The following is a 9,824-nucleotide window of genomic DNA, read 5'->3' on the forward strand; positions in this document are numbered from 1 at the left end:
AGATCTTGGAATGGATGGGCAACTTGGTCAACTGTATCTATTTTAAGATGTTATATCTATCATTTAATAAAGTTGGTCACCAAGAAAGTTGATTACCTGACATCTCCTATAGTGAATTAAATCAGGACCCAGCAGTGGCTGTTTGCTTACATGCTACTTTTACACAAGGTCTCCGAGTGCTGTTGCAACTTCTGGGGAATAGAGGGCTTTTAAGAGCAGAGCGAGCCAAGGGTCTCTTGAAACTGCCACTTGGAAGCTGCTGTGAACCAGACAGGCATTTGAAGACCACAAGAAGTGTTTGAAATTGCCTAGATTTTTCTTCAAGCTTTCTCACTTAATTCTATACTCTTATTCAAATTTTTAACTTTCTGAAAAGAGACATGGATAATACAGTCTGGTCAAAGTATGTGCTCGGACTGAAGAGTGTGGACAAATTATGACTTTTCATTTTGGTTTTATTGACATGAGATTTCTTAACATCTTTTGCATGTATTTCCATAGCTGTTTGTTTCAGGAGCAATTTAGGAAACTGAAGTACTGCTTCTTTTTCTCTGTTAGTAAATACATCTCATTTCTATTTCTACAGCACTGATACCACCTGCAAAGAAGAGGTCATCAGTGATCAATATATTACGGCTCCAGCAACACAAACCAAACCGTCACCATGAAACACTTCCTGAGGTAACTGTTATGTATCTTTTCAAAAGTGTTAAATTATTCTAATTACTTCTGTGCTGCAATGAGTTAAGTGTTTTAGCTGTTACCAGTAGTACGGAAGGTGTAAACTAGTTTATACTAGATTGCTTTCTGTTCACCCAGATTTCACTATTTAATTAAAGCTGTTTTAATTTAAAATTTCCTTTCTAGTTCTTTATAGAAGCAAAGAATGTGGGAACTGTCTTATGGGATTGGAGCAGTGATACATCAAATCAGTAGTGCTTGATATGAACAGTATTTGAAAAATACTGGGGTTTTTTGTTCCCTTTCTTGCCTGCTGTCTGGATTTTTGGAGTGTTATATGAAAGCAGAGAAGGGGAGATGCTTGGTGAGGATCTGCAAATGTGTTTGAAGCCTGTTGTGATCAATCTGGGGAGAAATGTCTGTTGCTTCTTCCTTGTATGACTTGCAGTTGTTTCTCTATAAACCAGGGTAATATGGGGGACTTGCAGACACCAGCTGTAGGTGCAGAAAACCCATGTTGTCTTTGTTCTTTAGTCATTGGAGAGAGTTGAGCACTCCTAGAAACTAATACAGATCAAGAGCTTAATTTGTGTATAAACCAAAGAAATCATATTCTGTCTGGATGGGAAAAACCTTTTTGAGAAGGCTGAAACATATGCTTCTGTATAGAGCATCTGTCACTATATTTTTCCTCTCTTTTTAGACTGTTTATAGCAAAGAATCTTATACCCTATGGATATCAGCATCATTACCTCTAGGCTGATCATCTGTAATGATTTTGCTGCCAATCCAGCCTTGGCTTAAGCACTTCTGTGGAACGTTTGGGTCAGTTTCTTCAAATATCTTGAGCCAGCTGCAAAAGGACTCTGTGGGCAGCACATATACAAGTTAAAAGTATAAAACAATCATTTATTTGCTAACACCCACAAAATTCAGCAAAGATTTAATGAACCATTAGGCTAAGCATTAGTGTGCTCACCACCCTGATAGGCACCAGTCAGGAGGGAAAGGATTGGCCCCTGCAGCTCTGTGGCATCCTGGATAGTCCCAAGTCTTCCACCAACTTCATTGATACTGGTCCAGTGACCTGATGGTTAACAACTAGCCTGGCTTATGTCCCTGTGGTGCTTTTTCCCTTTACAGTTTTATAACGTCCCAATGTTGGAGCCTTCCTTCTTGGATCCTGCTAATGTTTTCCATCTCAGCAGTCCTACCTCTCATTTTTACCTTTCTTTCTCTGAACAGACTTGCTCAGCAGCCTGGTCACAGGTTGGGGCCATATGGAATCTAGGCTGTGAATCCTGCATAAATGGGACTCTGTGGGTAGGGTGGGAGTCTTCAGCTGGGATCATAGGGTGTTGTGGCTTGCCGCCTTAATGGCCTGGTATCTTTTGAGCATAATGTAATTTTGCTCCCTCCTGATAGAGAAGCTGAGCTGCTGACAACTTCTACGCTGCCAGCTCTTCCCTGACTACAGTAAACACTTTGCTTCTCCCTTTAAACTGCATGTTCTGCCCTCCTTTGGCTGTCCTGGCCACTTGGTGTTTATGTTGGAGAAAGCCTGCTGTTTTGAATATTTGGGTTCCTGAGGCTGTCTTGAAGAAACTACCTCCTCCTTCTTTTCATGGTATTTTTAAAGTTAGTGAATCCTAGAAAGACTTGAGAAGTCTTGATGGTGTTAGCTTCTCTTAGGTAGCCAAGGTAGATCTTCTGAAAAATGATTACGTATCCAAATAGCACAGTCTAGGACTTTGTTATGGAAGGTCCAGTATTCCAAAGGCTAAACAGAAAGTTGGATTAAGGAGGTGGGGAATACAGAGCACCTTAAATAGGAAAATACTGTTGAAATAGGAAAGCTATTCTGCTTACTTAAAAGCATCTGGATTTTCTTATTTTTTGTTAATCCTTTGACATGAACTGATATGAGTTCTATACTCGTATTTTGTAAATATAGAAGAAATGTGGGGAGATTAAGAAACAAGCTGGGGTCATCCTCCAAGAAAAGCACTTCCTGGGAGTAGTGAGTTCTGTTGTGTGTTGTGGTTGCAGGTTTGTGTGATAGGGAATGAGGCAGTAAAGTTTGGAGCTGCAGGGAGATCTATGTTCAAGACAAGGACATTAAGCCTTCCAGCTTAGAAGTCAGCTGGAAAACAAGCAAGTTAATGTATATTGTGTCCCCTAGTGTTTGTCTGTTACCAGTAGCAGCAGCCTCCCAGGAGCTTGCTAAAAGCATCCTTAACTGTTTGTGAAGATCAAATGCAGGGCTGAATGTGGTGTGCTGATGGCTAAGACTGCTCAGTGGCACAGTGCTTTCCTTGTTGCACAGCATGGGGCAGACACCGGACTAGCTGATGCTGATGGTATAGATTATCTCTGTGTCTAAACCTAATGAGTTTAGTTAAGTCTACCCAAACTGCAAGTCATCTTGTTGACTGCAACGTAGAAAATGATAAAACAGATGGAGAGAGGAGCAGGGCTTTTGTCTGTAAAGTTAAGATAACCTCAGCTGCTCTCTCTGAGTAGTGATAGTAGTTTACCTGCAGCAACTTCATGCAGCAGATATTCACCTGGAGACCCCTGAAGCACTTTCAACAGTGGCTTTCAAAATCCGCTTGTTGTAAGAGAAGGCTCTCACCTGTAGGCAGATGCCACTCAGCTCTGAGTTAGGTTTGTTTACTGGAGGCATGCTGTAGTCTCTGCTGCTGCTATCAAAGGACAACTCTGCATGTGCTGCATCAGGGCTCTCTGATTGCTACTGGAGTTTGTCTTCTAAAAAAAAAAAATTCTGCAGATGTGAGTACAGATAATGAGGAATTAGTGTAACTTGCATGCTGCTTTTGTTTTACTTACTATTCATCTGTTGGACCATTGACACAGCTTTTTATAATCGGCTTGACCATTTCCTGTCTCTCTTTTGACATACTGATATTAAATACAAAAATGGACTGAATTGGCTTTTTTCCTCAGACCTTTCCATTTAAGATGCCCTGTTTAGTCTACAACTGTTCTGCAATTCTGTGGTTAGAGAGGTTGAAAGGTTTCTCTAGAAACCATCAAGTCCTACCGTCCTTGCTCAAAGCAGGGTCAGCTACAGCAGGTTGCTCGCGGCTGTGTCCAGTCACATTTTGAACATCTCTAAGGATGGAGACTCTGCAGCTTCTCTGAACAACCTGTTCCAATTGTTTCATGACCCTTACAGGTTAACAACAGCAACAAAACAAAAAAACACCCTTATGTTTAAATGTAATTCCTGCATTTCTGTCTGTGCCCATTGCCTCTTGTCCTGTCAGTGGGCACCACTGAGAAGAGTCTGGCTTAGTCTTCTTTACTACCCTCATCAGGTGTTACCCTCAGCACTGGAAAGATATGGGCCTGTTGGAGCGGGTCCAGAGGAGGGCCACAAAAATGATCCAAGGGCTGGAGCACCTCTCCTATGCGGACAGGCTGAAAGAGCTGGGGTTGTTCAGCTCCAAGGGAGCTCCAAGAAGGCTCCAAGGGAGACCTTACTGCAGCCTTTTAGTACTTAAAGGGGGTGTATAAGAAAGATTGAGACAAACTTCTTACCAGGACTTCTTGTGATAAGACAAGGGGTAATGGTTTTAAACTAAAAGAGGGTAGATTTAGACTTAGATATAAGGAAGAAATTTTTTTGAGGGTGGTGGAACACTGGAACTATTCTATGATTCTATGATTTATGCACATGATAAGATGCCCCTGAGCCCCTAGCGCTCAGTCCATACTTCTATGAGAGATGATCCAGTCCCTTAATCACCTTCATGGCCCTTTGTGGGACTCTTCCCAGTATGTCCATGTCTCTCTAGTACTTGAGGGCCCAGCCCTGAACACAGCATTCCAGATGTGTCTAACCAGGTCTGAGTATAGAGTACAATCAATATGATCCACAAATACATGGAGATTTAAGGGCCTCACATGAAAGGCAATGGAAAAGGTAAAACTTTGAATGTTGACTGTTCTTCCACAATTGAAGCAATTGCTTCGATTTGTACAAGTAACACTTGTACATCCTTGTATTTAAAGGAAGTAAAAAGTTGTTTGTTTCGTGCCATTGACAACATGGACTAAACTACATTTTACATGAAGGTGATGAATTTGTTCCTACTGATATTTAAAACAATAGACAAGTATGCAATATCCCTTCAAAAACTTATGCCATAATGTTTTATTGCTTTTGACATGTGTTTTTACTTGAGGTGTGTGGGTGGTGTTTTTGTTTTGGGTTTTTTTTTTGTTTGTGTGTGGTTTTTTCTCTTTCAGATATACTCTGAAAGATAGTCTTTGCCTGTTTCAAAATGGCTTGACCCTGAAGCTACCTGATTTTGCTAACAGTCACTATCTCTACTTTAACTGGAAAGTGAAATTGTTGTTGTAAAAGTAACTTTAAAAAGTGTCTCATAGTACATTTCTAATGCAAAGTTCAGCCATTGAATGAGACAATAAAGATAGGAGAAGATACATGTTTGGTGCCATGTCGCGGCTGTGTCCAGTCACATTTTGAACATCTCTAAGGATGGAGACTCTGCAGCTTCTCTGAACAACCTGTTCCAATTGTTTCATGACCCTTACAGGTTAACAACAGCAACAAAACAAAAAAACACCCTTATGTTTAAATGTAATTCCTGCATTTCTGTCTGTGCCCATTGCCTCTTGTCCTGTCAGTGGGCACCACTGAGAAGAGTCTGGCTTAGTCTTCTTTACTACCCTCATCAGGTGTTACCCTCAGCACTGGAAAGATATGGGCCTGTTGGAGCGGGTCCAGAGGAGGGCCACAAAAATGATCCAAGGGCTGGAGCACCTCTCCTATGCGGACAGGCTGAAAGAGCTGGGGTTGTTCAGCTCCAAGGGAGCTCCAAGAAGGCTCCAAGGGAGACCTTACTGCAGCCTTTTAGTACTTAAAGGGGGTGTATAAGAAAGATTGAGACAAACTTCTTACCAGGACTTGTTGTGATAAGACAAGGGGTAATGGTTTTAAACTAAAAGAGGGTAGATTTAGACTTAGATATAAGGAAGAAATTTTTTTGAGGGTGGTGGAACACTGGAACTATTCTATGATTCTATGATTTATGCACATGATAAGATGCCCCTGAGCCCCTAGCGCTCAGTCCATACTTCTATGAGAGATGATCCAGTCCCTTAATCACCTTCATGGCCCTTTGTGGGACTCTTCCCAGTATGTCCATGTCTCTCTAGTACTTGAGGGCCCAGCCCTGAACACAGCATTCCAGATGTGTCTAACCAGGTCTGAGTATAGAGTACAATCAATATGATCCACAAATACATGGAGATTTAAGGGCCTCACATGAAAGGCAATGGAAAAGGTAAAACTTTGAATGTTGACTGTTCTTCCACAATTGAAGCAATTGCTTCGATTTGTACAAGTAACACTTGTACATCCTTGTATTTAAAGGAAGTAAAAAGTTGTTTGTTTCGTGCCATTGACAACATGGACTAAACTACATTTTACATGAAGGTGATGAATTTGTTCCTACTGATATTTAAAACAATAGACAAGTATGCAATATCCCTTCAAAAACTTATGCCATAATGTTTTATTGCTTTTGACATGTGTTTTTACTTGAGGTGTGTGGTGGGTGTTTTGGTTTTGGGTTTTTTTTTTGTTTGTGTGTGGTTTTTTCTCTTTCAGATATACTCTGAAAGATAGTCTTTGCCTGTTTCAAAATGGCTTGACCCTGAAGCTACCTGATTTTGCTAACAGTCACTATCTCTACTTTAACTGGAAAGTGAAATTGTTGTTGTAAAAGTAACTTTAAAAAGTGTCTCATAGTACATTTCTAATGCAAAGTTCAGCCATTGAATGAGACAATAAAGATAGGAGAAGATACATGTTTGGTGCCATGTAGTTAGACTGCTTTTAATAAACTGAAGTCCTACAGCATTTGAACAATTGCAGAACTTCAAAGTAAGTCCTAAATTGAATTGGTTGCCTGTGCAGTCTCATTTCTCAATCTGAATTACTTCCTCTATTCCTGCCTTTCCCAGGACTGTATTGCCACCTGAGTAGCGAAGAAAGGGGCTGTGCTAACACAGACCGTGGCTACTTTGACATCTAGATCTTTTATAAGAATATAATTTTTTATACTGGGGGATCCTTAATGGAACAGAAGCTCATCTCTGGCCTTTCATCTACCTGGTTTCAACAGCTGCTGCCTTCCAGTGGAAGGAGAAGCTTTCTTTAAACAGACAGTCCAATAGTTGGAATAACTAATTCTAAATCCCTGTATTTAGGGGTGTGCTGTTGGCCAGTAAGCTACAAGATGCTTACACTCATATCTCTAATCTATTGTGATGTCTAAAGGAAAATAGCTGTTCTAGGTTTCTTTTTTTTCTCAGCTTGCTCTGATATGAATTATTCCTAAAGTCTGAAATATTACTTATGAAATAATAAAACTGTTTCTCAGTGAAATACATAATCTTTCAGTACTTTCTTTTTTTGTAAAAGAAAGGGGGAGTCTGTCAATGATACTTCTACTTTGACTGTAACTTATCTTTAACATCTGAAATAATAGCAACTTGGAGAACCAGCTGTAGCAGACACTTAAGTTTTTTTTCAGTAAATCCTAGAAACTTGACACCTCTTGATCTACTGCAAAACAGTCTGTAAGAACTAGCAGATTTTAAGTGTAAGTTCTGTCTTACTGGAGTCGCATCAGATAAAATGAAAATCAAGTCAGCAAAAAGAGCAAGCAGGGGAAATGTGGAAAGCTGCTGTTAGAAACTACTCATGTTTTCCGTAGTTGCCACGGTGACTTGCTTTCATGTCTAAATGGAGAGATAAGGTGGATTTCAGTTGTCAAGTCTGCAAAGGCACAGACTGAAAAAAATTTCTTGTGTTTTAAAGGAGCTAATAGCAGGTTTGCTTATGGCTGAAACAATGATTGGTACATTACTTCTTGGTTGACCTTGTATACAAACTGTGTGTTATACAAAGAAACTAAAGATAGTAAAGTTAATTAGCTCCTAACAGGGCAGTATTGCTTGCTTACTCACCTGGGCAGCTTGTCTGTGTCTAACTCATGTGTCCTTGACTTCTCAAGCTGTAATCAGAATTCTCGGGAAGCAAATGTTGATGTATAAAGCTTTCTTCTCTGAGCTGAGTATGTCCTTCGGGAAAAATAGTTGTGTAAGAGTCTTTCCTATCCATAGGACCTAAACCAGGACACACAGGAAAGAAAATGACGTGTAAGCAGATTCAGTGACTTTTATTTCATTCTCTTAAACTAGGGCGTTTGGGGGGCAGGTTGTTGGGGTTTGGTTTTTGCTTGCTTTTTTTTTTTCCCCAAATTTTGAGTCCAGTCACTAGCATTGGATATTTACTTGAAGTTTTAATTTTACCCAACGCATTTGTTCTGTTTGGTACTAGCTCTGACAATACTAATATTCTGAAGTTGCCAGGGGGAGGGAATAAGCACCTATTTTAGTTTCAGAAATGTTGCACAGTAATTAATCTCTACTTCCCTTCAAGTACCATGAAATAGTGTTATACATAAATTTTGCTATTTAGGTGAACATTCCTCACAGAGGAAAGCTTCACAGAAATGTTAGACAACTTTGGAAACCTTTGCTCAATTTTGCTACTGCCTGTTTATCATGGAGAAGGCTGGCTAGAGCCAGTCACGTTTACGTAAAAAGCCAGATTTCATGAAAATGTGATGCCATACTGTCACTGAAGAGAGATGTAAATTCTAACCACCACATGTGCCATTCCTATGACACTGACCCACAGCAGTTGGGCTAGTTGAGGGCAAACCTTGAGACCCTGTATTGAGAACCACTTCTGACCTTCCCTTTGCAATGTCAGGGTGTGAAACAACGTGCTTGGTTCTCTCTGCTTCTTGCTGCTGTGCTTGCCTACCCCAGGCAGAGCAGCACGTGCTGTGGAGAATAGAAGTGCTGTGACTGAAGCAGTGGTGCTCTTACTTTGTGCTCTTTCTGGCTCTAAATTTCTCTGTCTTGCAAGGATCCTAGCAATTGTAGAACTCCCTGTCTTCATCCCCTCCCTCACAGAAGTATAGATTGGTTGCTTGCTTGGTTTTGCAGCATTCCTGGTAGTCCTTGCAAGGTACTGACTGCCTAATTCTTTCTGTGGCTGAAGCTGTTCTTAGAAAAATACAGCAGGGAAGTATATATACAGCAGGGAAGTATATGTACAGCAGGGAAGATATGAAAGAGTTGAAAGTAGAAGAGCAAGGAAGGGGAGGTGAAATAGATGCGTATACCAGCCCTTAACTGATGTTTGCTAATTATACAGAAGAAAATTACATTTCTGTAGCACTTCACGTTTTTGTGGTGGTAGCTTTAAGCACTGGGTAGTATTCCATAAGTTTCTTCCAGACACACAAGGGAATACTTGCTCATTTCAGTGTTTTTTTGTGTTGACTTTTTTTCCTGTAACCCAAGTAATAAGTACATTTTTCTGTAGTATTGATTTGAGAGTTGAGTGACCCTTTCTGTGAGCCAAGTTGGCAGAACTATGCTGAGTTGTGTTGGTATTGCTCGGGAGCTAATAGGTAGCTTCTGCTGTCTGAGTGATGAGTGTAACCCTGACTCCTGATGGGAGGATGGCTGCATGTGTTGCCACTCAAACAGCATCTTTGGCAAGGGAACTGCCTGTTGATTGGGTGTGTGCACATCAGCATCTTACTGTGCAGATTGTTCTTTGGTTTTCACCTGCATACATGTTCGTATACACTTTGTATGTATAAACACAACTCTGTAGGTCTGTACAGCTGCATGTAATACAGGAGGAGGAGAAGGAGCTTGTATTAGGATGGACAGTGCAAGTCTCTGAGCAACATCTCTGAGCATCATCTGCATGTCAGGTCATGCAGAGAGGAAATTAGAAAGGCAAAAGCCCAGCTGGAATTTAACCTGGCCACTGCTGTAAGGGATAATAAGAAGAGTTTTTATAAATATGTTGACAGCAAAAAGAGAGCCAGGGAGAACCTCCATTCTCTAGAGGATGCAAGGGGGAACATTGTCACTAAAGACGAGGAAAAGGCTGAGTTAGTCAATGCCTTCTTTGCCTCGGTCTTTAATGGCCCGATGAGTTATCCCCAGGGTACCCAGCCTCCCGAGCTGGAAGATGAGGATAATGAGTGGAATGA

Source organism: Egretta garzetta, unplaced genomic scaffold (assembly GCF_000687185.1).
Source record: "Egretta garzetta isolate BGI_Z169 unplaced genomic scaffold, ASM68718v1 scaffold217, whole genome shotgun sequence".
NCBI classification, from domain to species: Eukaryota; Metazoa; Chordata; class Aves; order Pelecaniformes; family Ardeidae; genus Egretta; species Egretta garzetta.